This window comes from Gouania willdenowi, chromosome 24, assembly GCF_900634775.1.
Source record: "Gouania willdenowi chromosome 24, fGouWil2.1, whole genome shotgun sequence".
Taxonomy (NCBI): Eukaryota; Metazoa; Chordata; class Actinopteri; order Blenniiformes; family Gobiesocidae; genus Gouania; species Gouania willdenowi.
The window spans coordinates 2,751,506-2,769,056 of NC_041066.1; the positions used below are offsets into that span (position 1 = coordinate 2,751,506).

At 38.4% G+C, this 17,551-nt stretch overlaps 1 long non-coding RNA gene across 1 annotated transcript; it reads left to right on the top strand.

The window, feature by feature from the left end:
- Positions 1-11,567: 11,567 nt before the first annotated feature.
- On the top strand, positions 11,568-16,227 carry LOC114457902 (uncharacterized). The gene is made up of 3 exons (XR_003672966.1): positions 11,568-11,680; positions 12,698-12,838; positions 14,927-16,227. It is a non-coding gene; the product is annotated as an uncharacterized LOC114457902 (long non-coding RNA).
- Positions 16,228-17,551: the final 1,324 nt, after the last annotated feature.

The window sequence follows — 17,551 nt, forward strand, 5'->3', positions numbered from 1 at the left end:
GTTAACGTAATTTCATAGCTTCAGAATTTACACTAAACCCTGATCATAGCCCGATACAGAACATTTACACCTGTTGTTGGAAATAAATAACAGTGAACCAATCAGCAGTTCTCAGAATGATGAAGTTTTTGCCATTAAGCAACGTCATTGCAACAGCCCATGTAACCAATTCAGGATTAAGCACAGAGGTTCAGTTAAATATGCATGAAATCTGAATGTCGCAGCTACTTACAACGGAATAATTGTTTTGTTTCGAATTGCAAGTTCATTTGTTATTTACTCATGAAGGCCAATGTGTTGGTTAGTTTTTCCAAATCAATCCCTGTCAACATTCAATATCAACTTTGATGACATGGCATTTTAGATTTGGGCTTAAATATTTATCACAGTGAAAAAAAAATTACATATACAGTACACTGAAATATCAAGGATATACTGTATCTAACATTTAAAGATTGAGGGTGGAAAAAAATCCCATTGATCCATACTTGTACTTATAATGTTCAATGTTAATGTTAACTTAAATTGTAAAGGGCCATTTTTTATTTTATCCTCAAAAATGGGATGAAAAAATTAGTTCTTTGACATTGTATCATGGTTGGTGTCAGATTCCAGCACCTATTCCTTCAGAATCGTTGATGCTTAGTAAGCTGCCTTGGGTACCACAGCCTTACTTCCTGTGGTCAGGCTGAAAGATGGAGCTAAGGGTGGCCATAATCCCCTAAATCCCTAAAAGGTTGGAGAGCTGACCCGATGGCACTGAAAAGAAATTAGTTCAGTAGAGTTTAACGATTTCTGGTGGCAGCTCTTGAGTTTGAGCCGTAAGTTCTCTTGCTGATTCTTATCCTCTCCAAAAGCAATCCTGCTGATAGCAGAAGGAAAAATCACAAATAACACAGAAAAGTATTGATCCCTTTTGAACCATTGCCTCTCTCTGTTCCTCATTTCTCACTTTGATGCCAAAAACATAACACAAGCAAACACATTATGCAAATATTTCCTCACATGACTCCTGCAGACTAAAGTCTCTGATTATAAAGACTGCTTTTAATTACTGAGTTATTTGAGAAAAATTCATGCAAAATTATGAAAGGGTATCTGTAGGGAAAATGTATATAACAAAAATGTGTTTAAAGTATTACCAATAAACAAAATATGTGCATCTTTTTTTGAAAAAACACAATAAAAGGGCAATTTAGAACAATTTTATACAGTTGGGCATCAAAAATGTCGCCATTTTGCACAGGATATGACACACGTTCGTTGATTCCTATCTATATATAAAAACCCCACAAAAAAATTTTTTTTGCATCTTTAAGCCAAATGAAAACTCTAAGTTCGAGTTATCCAGACGTTGGCTCCATAATATCGGTACTTAAAACGTTTCCGTTCGGACAAAATTCGGTGATATGCGAGAAGTGCTTCAAGCCAAGCTGCTATTAGAGGGATCTGCGAGCTAAGCTAAAGGACACGAAGCCAAAGTTACATCTAAAATGAAACGCGGTCACAACAGATTTTTTTCTTCGCAGAAAATCTCGATGCAGCTTGTAAACGTACTTGTTCAGAGCACTGCTATGTTTCTGCTTACATCGGCGGGTGTCGTGGCACTAACCGCACCCCCACCAAGCTGTTCCCTTTTACTTCCTTGTGGCTAAATGTTGAGCTGTTACCTTTTCTTTACGGCGCCTCAGGTGCTGATCCTCAGCGCATCCTCCCGTCATTGAACAGTTATCCTTTCACGCAGCTTTCATCACAGTTGCTTACCGTGTTTGTGCACTTCCAAAACCTAACTACACAGCCTTGTTTCTGCTGGTAACGACAGCTCTGACCGTTAGGCTAATTCTGCAGTATTTATTTAAAGCGACAGGCCTAGTCGATGAAGTGTGTCATACCCTGTCCAAAATGGCGGCTCTCCATGGTTGATGCCCAACGGTATAAAATTGTTCTAAAAAGCCCTTTTAATGTGTCTTCTTATCAAAAGGTGCATATATCTTGTTTATTGGTAATACATTAAACACATTTTTGTTGTATACATTTTCACTACCCTTTAAGAAAATATGATATTTTCATCAAAATAATGCTTTCTTAGGAAAGGATAATCCGTATGTCCATTCTCGTAAGTCATGCGGCGATAAAGTCTTCCAAAATGCAGGTACAGGAATCGGTGGGTAAGTATGCACTCCTTTGTAAAAAAAAATAATTAGCTGCACTTTTGACTTAGTAACCAGGGAAAAAGTATGAATAATGATTGTAATAACTGGTCTCTGGAGAATAAGGCAGATATTTTTTTCCCACCTTTGGTGGGTTTTCCTGAACTGTGGCTTTGATGAATCAGTCTTTATCCTAACTTCATTTCTAAACTTGGCTACCACACATTGTTTGAGATGATGTCACGAGCTACACAAGCCCTCTGTGATAACCCCTTATGTTTCAAATAAACAAACCATGCTCTGTAATGAAAGCACAACTGCTTCTGCTTTGAACCACTGTGGCCCAGTCATTTGTTTCCATGATAATATATTCGAAAGCCAAAGCAAATCCGCAGACAGGCCTGTCAAGCTGGTGGCTTCAGATGAAATGTAGTGTTTACTGAGATGCAGCCCATGGGATCTCTTTGGAGAACTAATCCTCAACTTTGATACTATCGCACAGTTTTGCAATTTGTTTAAATATGATTGATTCCCCTTGAAAAGACACATTGGTGCACTGTGTTAAATGTAAGATACAAAGAGAAGAGAACAAATACTTTAAGCATAGAGGAAAATAAGTTTGTTCTGGGTATAGTAAAAGTCATATTTACATATGACCTAGTGAAATAGACTGTCACATAGAGCGTTTTAGACAATCACCAATCAATATAAGAAGATTTTTTTACAACCAGTATAAGTTAAATGTAATATAAATAGGCACATTACTATATTTATAAGGCAATATAAGCTAATATTATATGTATACTGTTTCATGGATGGATAGAAAAACTAACATATGCAATAAATCACAACAAATAATAACCATAACCTAACATGTTATAAGCAAGATAATAATAATGCATTGGATTTCATAGGCACTCAAAACGCTTTTCATTGCATTGTATTATTCTTTCACTTCTTACTTAGTGGTGGTAAGCTACTATTGTAGCCACAGCTGCAATTGTCTTGCCTAAGGACACAATGACAGTTACCACTAGTGCGACTTTGACTAATTAAAAACGTAGCTCATAAGTCAGCATATGATATAGATAACTTCAGAGTAGTTAAATATTTAAAGGGGACATATTGTGAAAAATACACTTTTGCAGTTTTGATCACATATGAGGTAACTTGAGTGTCCACCAGCACACAAAACACACTTACAACATAGAGAAAATTGCTCCGTTTAAAATTTTAGGAGTTTGTGATGTCACAAGCGAAGAAAATACCCTTCCCTCCTCTGGTATCTCTACCCATGGACTCCACCCCCAGTACCTGTTCTATTGCCTTGTATCGCTGAGCTGACGTGTTTTTGACACAATCAACACAGAGGTTGAACAAAACAAATGATTGTCACCTTAAATGCACTACTCATGTACTGAGAAGAGCAGAAGTGGAGGAGAAAGAGAGTGTGTGCAAAGACAGGGGGGAGAGAGAGAGAGAGAGAGAGAGCTAATCACTTCTCCCAGCCAGTGACATGCAGTCAGGGTAGGCAAGGTAGGCAGTGCCTACCCAAGGGTGAATTGATATTTTGATTATTTGTTTTAATTATAATGTAATTATAACTTATTTCTTTTTCAATTTACGATAGCCTCCAGTACCTATAAGTTTGAAAGTGTCAGCATTTTGTGCTTTTCATAGCCCAAATCGCTAAACATCGCTATTTCCTAACTACTGTAAGGCAGTAGGAGGCCACACCCCTTCTCAAAAGCACTTTGCTGCCCTGCCTCTGTTCCCATAGTGTGTTTTTATGTGTTTGCGCATGCGCAGTCAGGTCCCCAAGATGACAACCTTTTACGTAAAAAAGCAGCTCTCTACGCTGCCTTTGGACGTAACCGTGCTATTCTAAATGCTATACTAAGTTCACAGTGCATTAGTAAATCGATATCACGTGACCGCTGCTGCTGCATTCTCTAGCTAGTGGGCAGAATAACACTACAGTCAAGATGACAGTGCTAGAGATGATAAAAAACTTTCTTTTGAGGAAAAAAAAACAGCTTTTAAAAGATGGGAGATCAACACCTGAGCTACCAGACCTTCAGCCAAGGAAAGAAAATCCCTTGGCTGAAAAAAATTGTTCGTATTTTCTACAGTGAATGATACAAAAGGATGGATTGTCTTTGTGGATTAATCTCACTGAAGCTGTTCTGAGTTGTTGTTGTTGTTGTCATTTTCTCCGTTTTCTGTGTTTCAACACAAACAATGGATGCGCTGCCGTGTCATGAGATATATCGATATATTGGGAGAGTATGGAGGCTATATTAAATAATTGTTTATGTTTCTTTAATGGTGTTTTACGATGTTGATTGTGTTAGATGGCTAAATGCTTGTTCATGTGGATCTTGTTGGGTTTTTTCTTTCTTATTATGAATTTTATATTTTGATAAGCGCATTGAGATGACTTTGTTGTAAATTGCGCCATACAAATAAAGTTGAATTGAATTGAATTGAATTAACACTTGCCAGCAGAAACATATGGAATTGTCCTTGGTGTCGACATTGGTGGTCTCGATTTGCAACGCCCTGCCTACCCCACCCAAGTGCTCAAGGCACGTCACTGCTCCCAGCACTGATCATTAACAGCGACGCTTTTACGGTGTAAATGATCATCTTACAGAGTTACTAAAGAATTAGTTCACTTAGAATATAGGCTTATTCAAGAAGTTAACCGCTTTAATTTTGTCCCGGTAAGTTGCAGCTCAGTCAGTGTAGCGGGAGCGGTAGGGAGAGGCTGCTGCTGGCTACACAGTACACACACAACGGGGCAGAGAAGGGGTAGGTTTATGCAAATCCAGGGAAACACCCCCCTAAACAGAGTGCTGTCACAGAATTCGTTTTTACAGGGTATTAAACCTCTTCTGTTGCTTAATTCATGTTATGTTTTGACCAAACACCACCACAGATATGTCATTTAGACCACAGGGAACTGTTTTAAAAGTTGAACATTTTTTGTAATATGTCCCCTTTAAAGGAAAACAGCATCCCTCTATTAAATCAAGAAGCGTGTGTGTGTGTGTGTGTGTGTGTGTTTGTGGAGCGATTACCAGCGTTCGCATAACACGAGTTTGTGCATCCATTATTTTGGACTTATTTGGTGTTGCAAAACGTTTTTTTTTTCATTTTATTTTCAAATCATTGCGGAATCAACGCGGGATACAACGGACAGAGGATTAAACCAGAGAGGGGGATGGGCGTCTGAGCAGTCACGCTCATACTGATGTACTAGCCAAGATCTCAAGTCTCACACATTGGGCATGAGACACACGCATTTCAACCTGATGTGAGTCATTGAGTGCATGCATGTGTGCGGCGTGTGTGTGAGAGTTCTTTCTACAACCACAAAGAAGAAATGTTTTAACAGCACCTTAACACCTACAATAATCAGCATGAACAATAATATCACGCACGCACAAACACACACACACACCATGTTTCCTCTGGAAGTGTGAGCCATACACATGATTTATAGATGAAGTTATTCTCATTCTGCTCACTAAGTTACATTTGTTTGTATATTAATTATTAACTTTGGATGATAAGCACCCCTGCACTAAGAAATGTTAAATGATAAATAGTTTCATTTGTACAAATTTATGTGTCTTTTATCAGATGCAAACTTTATCAATTTATCATGCGCATGTCCCATAGAATTAAACCAGGGACATTGCACATGCTATTTAACTTTGCTCCCGCAAATATACCCCTTTATAACACTGCAGAGTACAGAGTATGTATACACCTCTTTGTACATCCAACCTTCAAACACATACTCATTTGGTCATAATTGACAACTCTACTTAAGCTCCCACATGAATACATACTTCTGATGGACACTGTACTAGTTTAAAGAAATCATCCAACACCCGTGACATCAAAAACAGCTGAAATCACCTGGAGACATTTGGCTGCTTTAAAGGTCAATTCATTGGTGGAAAGTTGTGAAAGTGGGGGCCATCTGAGTGCAATATTTTGTCTCATTAAACAAGACAGGAACACAGATATAACCCTGCAAGTTGGAGGATAATCCACCAGAAGGATGTCTGATCTCTCACACCTACTCATGTCCAAAAGCTCTCCCGAAAGGTGGCATTAGTGTTAAAACTAATAAGGTGAGACACATACACACATACACACACTCATACACACACACACACCGAGTGGTGAAATTAAAATGAATGTCAAAGACCAGAATGTCAAAGAGGAAGCACACGGCGAGACACAGGTGTGTAACATCTAAGATCAGGATTAATAATTGATGCAATGTTGGGTAACCAGGAGCGGCCATTTTTCCATCACACACACACACACACACGCACACGCACACACACACACACACACACACACACACACAGTATCCATTTAGAAACAACAGTTAACCAAAGGTACATTCTTTTGGACTGTGAGTACAGCACTATAATGGAGAATATGCCATCTCTACATAAAACACTGTTGCTCTGACCTAAAGCAGAGTCCAGTGGGCGAGAGCTTGATGGCCAAGTATTTCCCTAAAGTATCTAGCAGGGCTCAGTAACATGGGCTTATCCCTTAAAGATCCACCAACCGTAGGGGGGCAGTAAAGCGGGTTAGGCCAAGGCATGAAGGCAGGGACCTAGGCAGCCTAAGATGGACATGGAGACTGGCTTTGGGAACATTGAATGTACCTCTCTGGTAGGGATAGCGATGGAGCTGGTGTATAAGGTTGAGCATTACCGACTAGATATAGTCAACCTCACATTGAATTGGTTTTTGAAAATTAATGGATTTACAATTTTGCTAGAGATACTCAGGTTGAGAGATGGAGAGTCGGAATGGGCTTATTGAAAGCTCCCAGACTCGCTGAGAGGAGGGTTGCTTCTCTGTACCTTCAGCTCAATGAATAGATGCTCACTGTTGTTTGGACCTATGCACACACTTTTGAAATCACTAGGAAGGTTGACAGAAAAGTGCTCTGACTGGGGATGAGTTTGGGAGGAACAGCCTTCCCAAATCCAAGCAGTGTTCATTTGAACGAATGACTTTGGTTCAACATGGCCTGTTAGATAGCTGCTGTTGGCAGTGGTTGCTAGGCTGACTGTGCCAGCTGTGGTTGTAATTACCGAACCCAAGGGTGGACACCAAAGTAAAGCATCAGTAGGTAGGTGAGGTATATACGAGCTCTCTGGAAGTAATACAGGCCAAGCCGTGCCAAGTGTCATAGGTAAACCTTAGTTGTTAGGTTAGAGGGCGTATTGCCCAATCCTCTAACTGACCAGGGTAACCTATCCAACAGTGACAGAAGCACTGCAAAAGACAGAGCTTTCACTAGCCTGCATCCTCCATAAAAAACAGTTAGTCCAATAGGGACAGAGAAGGCCATAACATCAGTGAACAGCATCACTGCTCCAGGCTCTGCACTGACCAGTGAGGGATTAAAGGCTCTTGTAGTGAGGTTCAACCACCTGTAACACTTTTTTTTATCTGAGCTCATTTTTCAGGTGATGTTTTTCTCGTCCCTTATATAATCAGTAGAAGAGGATGAAGCATTCAGAATACAATCTAACTTTTCTGCAGAATAAAGTGCACCTGCAATGTTTCTACTTCTTTGAGAGGCAGGAGTTTCTACATTTTTTTAAATGAACATGTATACATGTGAAATTTTATATTTTATATTTTTTTCATTAACTAAAACAGTGGCCAAATGACCAAAAATAGACCTTACGACCAAGCCGTTGCAGTGCCCACGGAACGTAAATGTCACAAATGCAAGACAAATGATCATCAGCTGCTCAAGTGATCTGTGATCAATCATGGGCCGTAGCAGAGGAAAACGATTGTTTCCAGCGTAAAAGAGAGCCAATGCTTACATCAGAATATAAATGAAGGTGTTTTTACAGTGAGGAGATTCTGTGAATAGTGGAACAAAAACCTAATGGAAAATACTGCCCTGTGACTCATACCAAGCCAACTCAAGCTGAGCTGTAGTCAGTGCAACAGCGCAACCCTGTGGTCACTAAACAGCATTGACTGAAATGAGCTTTTCACACAGTGCAGGGAAACTGATATGTGAAAAGGCTGCTGCACAGTCAAGATAAATTATTATTGCATAAACAAAGCAGTCTGAGGAACAAATACAGGGCAAACTAAAGGGATAGGCTTTTCCTTTGGAAGCTAAAGGTGGCAACCAGACTGAGGATGAAGACTTTCTAAATATCAAAGTCATTCTCATCTTAGGTTGGATGTAAAGACACTGCACCCACGTACATTCTTGAATCTACTTCTCAGTAGTTCTGGATTCAAAATGAATGCTGACAAAAATGCAGTGGTATAATTCAATTGAAGTTCTAATATGACTATTCTCTATTGAAACACTGCATCCCTGCGTGTCAGTGTTCATATGAGTAAGAATTAAGAATACACCTTAAGCCTGTCATCATTTATCAGGTAAAAAAAGCTGAAATATCTACAAGAAGTGTCAAACTGCAGCATGACAGGCAGTGAGCTTTCTGTTGTAAGTGGATCAATATTTGGAAAAAAAAAAAAACTAAACAAAACACAGTTCAAACAAAAATGAGATACCGCAGTGGTGTGATAAATTACACTCGCTCTCATGCATTTAATGATAATGCATTTTTTTTAAACTGTCTTTCCCAGCACTCGAAGGACACATTACGGAGTGATTAGAAGACAATAAGCAAAAACAACAAACAAAAGTAACACAACTTTACTTGTATATTACTTTTTTGTTCATAATTTTGGAACCATTTGTATTCAAGAATCCCAAACCCTTATTTATCTTCCCTCTCTTTCAGATATTTAATATGCTCTGTCTACTGTTTTCTTTGCATGCACCTGACAGGATTCAGCAACAATCATTTTTAATGGTGATAGAAATTTCTTCCAAGCCTTTTTAAAGTGTGAATGATCATGGTACCATGATCAGGATTATGTTACCATCAACTAACAATATCTGACAAAGAGGATATTTGGTGCTTGGTAGAGGTTTGCTCTCCCTTAGTGATCTTGTATAAAATGCTTTACATCCAATTGCCTGGCTGTACATCTAAATCTGCTTTCTTTCTTTGTGCAAGTCAGTTAAAACTGAGTCCAGTGTTGCTTGTTGTTTTAGTAAACTTTCCAGTTTGTGCTCTCCTCTTTTCATCCTGCACAGACTGGGTTAGAGCTAACTACCCCAGAACCATGCAAACAATCGATCATAAGTCAGCAACTTACTTTTTCTGCCGAATGTTATTTTGTTATAAAAATGTAATTATTTGCTGAGTATTTCCATGATGGTCTCTCTGGTCTAATGCCAGATATTTCATTTAAAAGGCATGGTTTCTCTGACATCAGAAAAATCTTGATTCCACGGGAAGGACAAATGTTTTCTACCAAAGAACTTCTTCAGACGTGTTTAAGAAAATTAGCCTGAATGAATTTGGATGATTATTGACATTTTTAAAGATCAGTAAGACGTTAAAGTGTTTACAAAATTAATTTCAACACTCCAGATTTCACTTGCATCTAAATTTGAAATGGGTATGTGACTGTGACTGTTTATATTCAGGCAATAATATCAAAAACAAAAGTATCATAAGTCCATGTCACTTTGTCTGCAACGTGAACCTGAATCTGTTAAATTGGCAGTCAGTGATTGGATGAAACACTTAAAATCACTTTTGAAAAAGACAATGTTGAGGCCCATTGAGTGTAAAAGAGAACAACGGCAGCAGGCAGAAGTAGAAATCAACTGAAATTAATCAGAGGATGCTTTTAATTAGGTTAGAACCACAACTTGCTAGTGTCAAGAAAAAAGGAATAAACATGTACAGTATCTGTGGTTTAACAAGGTTTGAATTTAGTTTTAAGTCAAACAGACAAACGATCAAAACATTAATGATAAAGTGAATGACAATAAATAAATAAATACATGGTCATTTTATTTTTAAACAGTGGTGGTGCTCACTGAGACAAGTTTGCTCCATGGTGATCAGGCTTTTGTTTTATCCATGCAAAGTGTGCATGATGTTCAACTATCTGCAATTTTGGGGGGACTTTATGTTCTATTATCATTTATTCATGGAGTCTTTATTGTCTACTTCTGTGGGAGTGATTTAGATCATCTGTGGTGAAACAATATTAAGGTTTTACTAATGAGATTATTTCATGATATTTTAACATTGCTAATATTAATCTGATAGAGCAGCCCTAAAAATAAACAAGCCTTTGAGCAAAGCTCGAGTCGAGGCACATGTGGGGAGTAAATAAACATTTTGAAAAAGGTTATACTCCCTCTTTGTCATTTCATTTTAACATTAAGGAAGGGAAACTATCACATCGATGTATAAAAGTGTATTTAATTCTAATTGTTCATGTGTATTTGCAAAGTAATTTAATTGAAGTAAAAGTAGTCACTGAAAACAAAACAAAAAACATTAAAGTATTGTCTTTAACAACAAAAAGACATAACAATATTGTTAAACGTTGACATTTTATTAACTATATCCTGATCTATGTGTCTGCATTTTTGACTGAAGTGCAGATCGATCTATATTCATGTACTGGTGCTCTTATAAACTTTCCAACCCAGCAACTGGTCTATGGGACTGCACTGACTGAACTACAAATAACTGAAATTAAATTATTAATGTTCTGAATAAGGTTATTTATTATTTTCCCATTTCTGTTGTTATAAGTTGTTCCTTTTTTGCGTTCAAATTTTATCCCGAAATAATGAAAATAATTCGGAAGGAGGGTGTGGGGAAAATTGTTCAATAATTAAATATTTATTGTTTTATTAATTTTCTCACCCTGTGAACTATTTGTATACAAATGTGCGCGCGCGAACACAAACACACACACACACGCCTTGAACGCGGAGTATTTGATTTTGAAAATAAACCGCATGATTGATTCTATCTGTACACTACATCCTGTAGTCGTCCATATAATAATAATAATAATAATAATAATAATCATACGTTTCATAATGTGTTTTAATCTTTGAGTGAAACTGATACATTCATATGCTCTGCCATCTTTTTAAGACTACTAATTTGAATTTTGTTTAAATTTTATTTATTTATTTATTTATTTTTTATTATTTATTTTTTTATTTTTTTTGGAAACTTTATATGTTCCATGTATTTAGAATGCATTTCAGTGGGATGTGCGTTTTTGCTAAAAATCGGTTTGTTTCTGCTTTTACCGTAATGCTTAGTGCACGCGCGCAGCAAAAAAAAAAAAAAAAAAAATACAAATAAAAATAGACCGGCGGCTGGCTTTACCATGTCCTTTTGCTCCTGGTTGGATGATATTGCTGAACAGGGGGCTCACTTTACCGCAGTCATAACACCCTGGTGGACTTTTTCAAGCATGACGGTGGCTGGACGAACGGTGGAGCATTGTTGACAGGTAGTCATGGTAACTCAGACTAAGATAAAAGCTGCGCATTATCTACAAGAGTAGACAGTCAGAATCTACAGTGACTGCACGGACTGTCAGAAACGACTAAAGTAGGTCTCATATCCTTTAAACACCCCTTAAAGATTGACCAGCTAATGTTCTCAGTGAGCGTTTTGTGTCAGATCGAGTTTTCACTGTGGCACGTTTGTGTAGCATCATTAAAACGTCTTGTTTGGTGTAGTTGATGTTAGTTTGTCTTTTACACTCAACATCTATTGCTCTTATCTTTAATGAACTGAAAGCAGTGTTTACCATGTCAAACATATATTTATGAATCAATTAGTATGCATTATAAATGTATCAAACACTACACTACGCCAGTGGTGGCTGGCCAATAGAGGGCGCAAGGGTGCCGCCCACCACTCACCACGTCAGTTTGAATAAACATTTTAAAAAAACAATAAAAAATAATAATGAATTATAAATACTACGAAACAAATTTATATTTGTATTTAAATAATCAGAATAAATATTATATAGATAATGATTATAAGTAATGTTGTTAAGTTCATCTTTGTCTAATTGGCAACGTGTTTCCGCCTTGGGGCGCCACAATTTCCAGATTTCTTTTATTTTTTATTTTGCAAACAAACAGTGTACAAACAGTATATAAGGACATACAAAATACAAGAAAAGAGTGCCAGGGGGTTCACATATATTCAAACATTTTAAAAACTGTACAGATGTAAATAGTTTTGCCACACTTTCCAGATCCTTTCAACACATGCGCGTACACTACGTCACTTCCTTCACTCGCAATCCTTACGACAGAGCTGTTGGGACGTGATATTTGAATGTAAACCAACCATATGACATTTGTTAAATATTTTAATGGTACATATCTAAATATGTGACTGTTTTGTGATGTTTTTAATTGTTAATTTAAAAATGGATAAAAACGCAACACACAACATTGATAATAAGCCTAAATACTAAGACTAAATACAGCTCAAATAAACCTTAGTTGTGATAACCTGGTGGCATCATTAAAAGCCAACCACCACTAAAAAACAGGAGTACGTTTTAAGACTTTACTTGACTTCAATTGATAACTTTTTGTTCTGTAGATGGAAGCAAGGAAACAAGTAGCTGTAAAACCCACCACAAGGGACTGCAATACACAGACGGATCTGCACCCAGTTGAGATGAACATCGACAAGTCGTATGAGTGGAACGAGTGGGAGCTGAGACGGAATGCGCTCCAACTGGTGAGCAATGTGAAATTACACCAAAAAGTCACAGTTAGGCCATAACATGAATTGAGACACAATAATTCACACTAACTCCACAACCAAGAAACAATCCATACTCTTATTCAGTTGTTTTTCCAACAAAAGTTTGTTTTCTTCATGAATATCTTTGTGCATGGGGGTGGGGACGCAGCTGATCTGTGTGGCAAGGGAGTGTAAAGGAGACCTGGTAGCTCTCTGGCTTGACTTAACCTCATCCACATGGAGAAAAAAATGAAAATGCTTTTCCCTTAAACGGGTAATTATGTGTGCGTCCACACGAAAAGGCGGAAAACGTTGCAGTAAACATAGCAGGCCTCTATGTAGCGCTGTAACGCTGTCACAGAAATACACCGAAACGGGGAAGAAGACACAGAGAGAAAGGCAGCATCTACTTGCAAGCATGTCTGGATTAGGAGTGGAGGTTTTTCCATTTTTTTCTTTGTTTGGTCATAAAGTGAACCACCAGAGGATTTTAAAGGCTGTGCTACAGTTACTGCATGACAATGCAACGTACGGGAGGATCTAGTCGTTACAATAAAGACAAGTGGAGGACAGTAATGCACCTTGTGGCATCGACTCTGCCGTAAATACAGAAGAAGAAGAAGGATGCGCAAAAAACTCGTGTTACAAAAAAACACGACATACCAAAGAGAAGAGGAAAGAAATGGAAGACAAAGACATAACAGGGGACTTGCTTGTGGACCATCGACAAGGTTAAGTCTATTCCCTTAACCACTAGTCCCTTTATCTACAAAACATTATATATTTATGTTCATTATATAGATTATACAGTATATCCAGTAGATAATCCAGTATATAAATAATCCCGAAGCGCAGTGAGGGCTGACAATCAGTTCCATTTTTAGTAGCCGTTGTGTCACCGTTGACATGATCTGACGTGTTTGTGACCTAATGCAACGCAGCTGTTGGACAAAACAATAGACTGTCACCTTAAATGGACTATTCTTATGGTTAGAAAGGTGAGGATGGCAAGAAAGTGACATAGCAGCTCCGGTGAGTGTTTGAAACAGCTGACTGACTCCGCTGCTGATGTGATAAACACACACCGTGGATCAGCTTTTGTAGGACTCACAATCACAATAGCCTCTTAAATAGCCATTTGTTTTACTGTAATGTGCAGTTTTTTGGCTGAAAACAATAACAAGTGTGTGTGGATAGCAAAAGACAATTGCTATAGTGATCTGATTACCCTCTCTAAAAGAGCGAGGCATGAAGTCTGCGACTCATGCATATACAGGAAGGCCCCAAAACAACCTGTTTTTAGAAGCGTATTGAAATTGACTTTTCAGAGGGCAAAAACTCTGGAAAACAAGCAAGTTTGGGAAAATAAATCTCAAATACTATGTTGTTGGTTTTCTTAGAACAAATGGAGATAGGTGAAAACTAGCATAATACTTAACCTTTAAGTCTAACAAGAAGCCGTCACTAAAGCACAACTGGGGAAAAAACACTTGAGGGATCAGTGACATTGGCACCAGCAGGTCTAGGTTGCTTTCTTAAGCTGTGTTACAATTGGGCTTGTGGAGAGAAGAAGCACAAACTGATCCTAACTCTACAGGGGCTACATACTGGCACTTATCACTTGCAGCTTCAAGTCGACGTTGGAAGAAATCTCAAGTTCCAATGACTTGGTACTAACATTAGATTCCACCAAGCAAGTGGTCATCGGTGGCCATTCACTTCTGCGAACCCCCAAACTCGGAGTGAGAGAACTGCAATTGGATAGAACCACCATCAGAAACATCCCAGAGGTAGCAGAGAGCCATGCAGTGGCTGCTGTAGGTCTGTGGAGCAACACAAAAGACTGAAACGACCCTCTGACCCTGGGTTTGTCATTAATGACGTGGCCATGTAGCAACATAAGTTGTTTTCAAACTCTATACACAAAAGCCTAAGATGTTAATAGAAAAGTATTTATTTTATTTAAAGTCTCAAATGAATGAAACTTGTTAACCCATCGGAGCTGCTTTTAATCTGCATCCTTATTTGACATGGGTAAATTATTTGATACAACTAACTCTTGTTTTACATTTCCAACCCCAGGCTGACCTTCAGACCAAAGTGACACACTCTGTGCAGACTGATGAGAGCCACATGAGGAGGGAGAATGTCACTCAGACTTGGCTGCCAAAGGATGCTGCCTGTCAAACCAAGAGAGATGGTTCTAGTAACACACCCAAACCTCAGACCTACTACGCTGGTCTGAGAGGACAAAGAAACGCTGACTTGCTCAAAACAGACCTAACACGATCTGTAAATGAATAAATGAGGCAGAGTGGAATTACAGTTGAGGACAAAATGAGTAGCCTCCCTACAAATATGTAATTGTTTTAAAAGTAATTCCCAAGTGCTTATAAACAGAGCAACACATTTTTAACACAGCTTTTCTTTGCATCCTAGTTTTTTTTTTTTTTTGGATGTGTACATTATTTTAGTTTGCACACAGAAGTTTGAATATTCCACCAAAAACAAAAACTATCAGGGTCAAAATTATTGGTTCCCCGTATTCTAATAGTCAATTGTGTATCCTTTTTGCTGGATAACAGCCTGCTGTCGTTTGTTGTAATTTTCAACAAGTCTCTGACACTTCTTTTGAGGAAACGCAGCCATTCTTCTTTGGCAAATCTCTCAAATTCCTCTAGATTTGAGGGACTTCTGGTATGGACGTTCTTCTTTAGGTCACCCCACATATTTCCAATGGAATCCCAATGGTCATTTCTTAAAGGGGGCAAATAATAATGCCCCTGGTCATTTCAGTTATTTCCTTAATAATTCTGTTTTGGTGTGCAAATACAAGTAATGTGTACCTTCTAAAGAAAACTAGTATTTTTAAAAATGCTAAGTTGAAAATGTCCTGCTCTGCTAAAAAAGTACTTGAGAAAATCTTGAAGAAATTTCAAATTTCAGGGTGCTAATAATTGTGTCCTCAACTGTAGTTCATCACAATAAAATTTCATTGAAGGATGCTTTTTATTTGTTGTGTTTTGAGTGTAAACTTGGTGTTACATTTTAATATTTTAATAGTATCTTAGAGCCTATTTAGTACAACAATAAACACATAGAAACAGATTCATTTGGATCCTTTTCAAAACTTTACAGGAAGGACTAAACAAAAACTATTGGTTTCTAAACCAAATTTTCAGGTCCAAAGCCACAACACAATCTATTCAGCACATCCTAATACCTCTGCCAAGGAAGTTGTGTTATTGCCAGCGTTCATTAATTCATTAATTTTTTTGTTTGTTTATCGTTTGAAAACTAATGAATGGATTTTAGGCGCACGGTGGGGTAGTGGTTAGCACGTCCGCCTCACAGCAAGAAGGTCCTGGGTTCAAGCCCTGGGGTGGACTTGGGTCCTTTCTGTGTGGAGTTTGCATGTTCTCCCCGTGCTGCGTGGGTTTTCTCCGGGTACTCCGGCTTCCTCCCACAATCCAAAAACATGACCGTAAGGTTGATTGGAGTCTCTAAATTGCCCATAGGAGTGAATGAGAGAGTGAATGGTTTTCTCCGGGTACTCCGGCTTCCTCCCACAATCCAAAAACATGACCGTAAGGTTGATTGGAGTCTCTAAATTGCCCATAGGAGTGAATGAGAGAGTGAATGGTTGTCTGTGTCTGTGTTGCCCTGTGATGGACTGGCGCCCTGTGAGAGCCGGAGATTGGCACCGGCAGACCCCCGTGACCCTGTTAAACGGGAATAAGCGCGTATGAAAATGGATGGATGGATGGATGAATGGATTTTGCTGAAACTTTCAAAATGGGAAAAGGAACGTGTGATTGCATTTTGGTGGGTATCTGAATTAATATACTGATTCTGGATCAGCTTCAAAAATCAATAATCCCCTGTGTTCAGCTCTTTGAGCAGGAAGTTCTACAGCACTTCCTGTTTGTGGCTTTGCAGCCTTGAAGTGTGAATGTTTATGGCAGTCGTGGATCAGTGGTAGAGTGGGTCATCCAATAACGAAAGGGTTTGAATCCCACACTATCACAGTCATTGCTGTTGTATCCTTGGATGAATGTTGGTGGTGGTCAGAGGATTGGCAGCCCTGTTTCTGTCAGTAGACCCCAGGACAGCTGTGGCTACATTTGCAAAGTAGCTTAGCACCACCGGTATGACTGGTGTGAATGAATCATGGTTTCTGTGAAGTGCTTTCAGTGTAATGAAAAGTGATTTATAAATCCAAGCCATTATTATTAGGCAGTGGCTTTCCGCACATAAACTCGTATCAATATACCAACAGGCTATCCGTACATAGCGCCCCTCCTTGGCCAGTTTAGGTGATTACGAAGCTACGTACTTGTACTTCTGTTTGCTATTAATACGTAGATTCCTAAACTACGTTACGAACTTACCTTTTGAAGTGGATTTGAATTTCGTATGTGTATCGCTTGTTCAGCCATTTTGTGGGTACGGCTAGCCACTTTGTTATTATTATTATCATGGTAAGCTCTAGTTATAGTAAAGTGAATGATTTACCAATTAATAATGGAATAGTAATGGACCAACATCTTTGGCAGGGGTCACCAACCTTTCTGAATCTGTGAACTACTTCAAAGATACTGGTTAATCCGAAGAGCTACCAGTTTGATATACACTGAAATACCAAGATTTGATGGTTTTACTTTAATCAGAGGGAAAGGTAACTTAAAAAGGTAGGAATTACTCAAA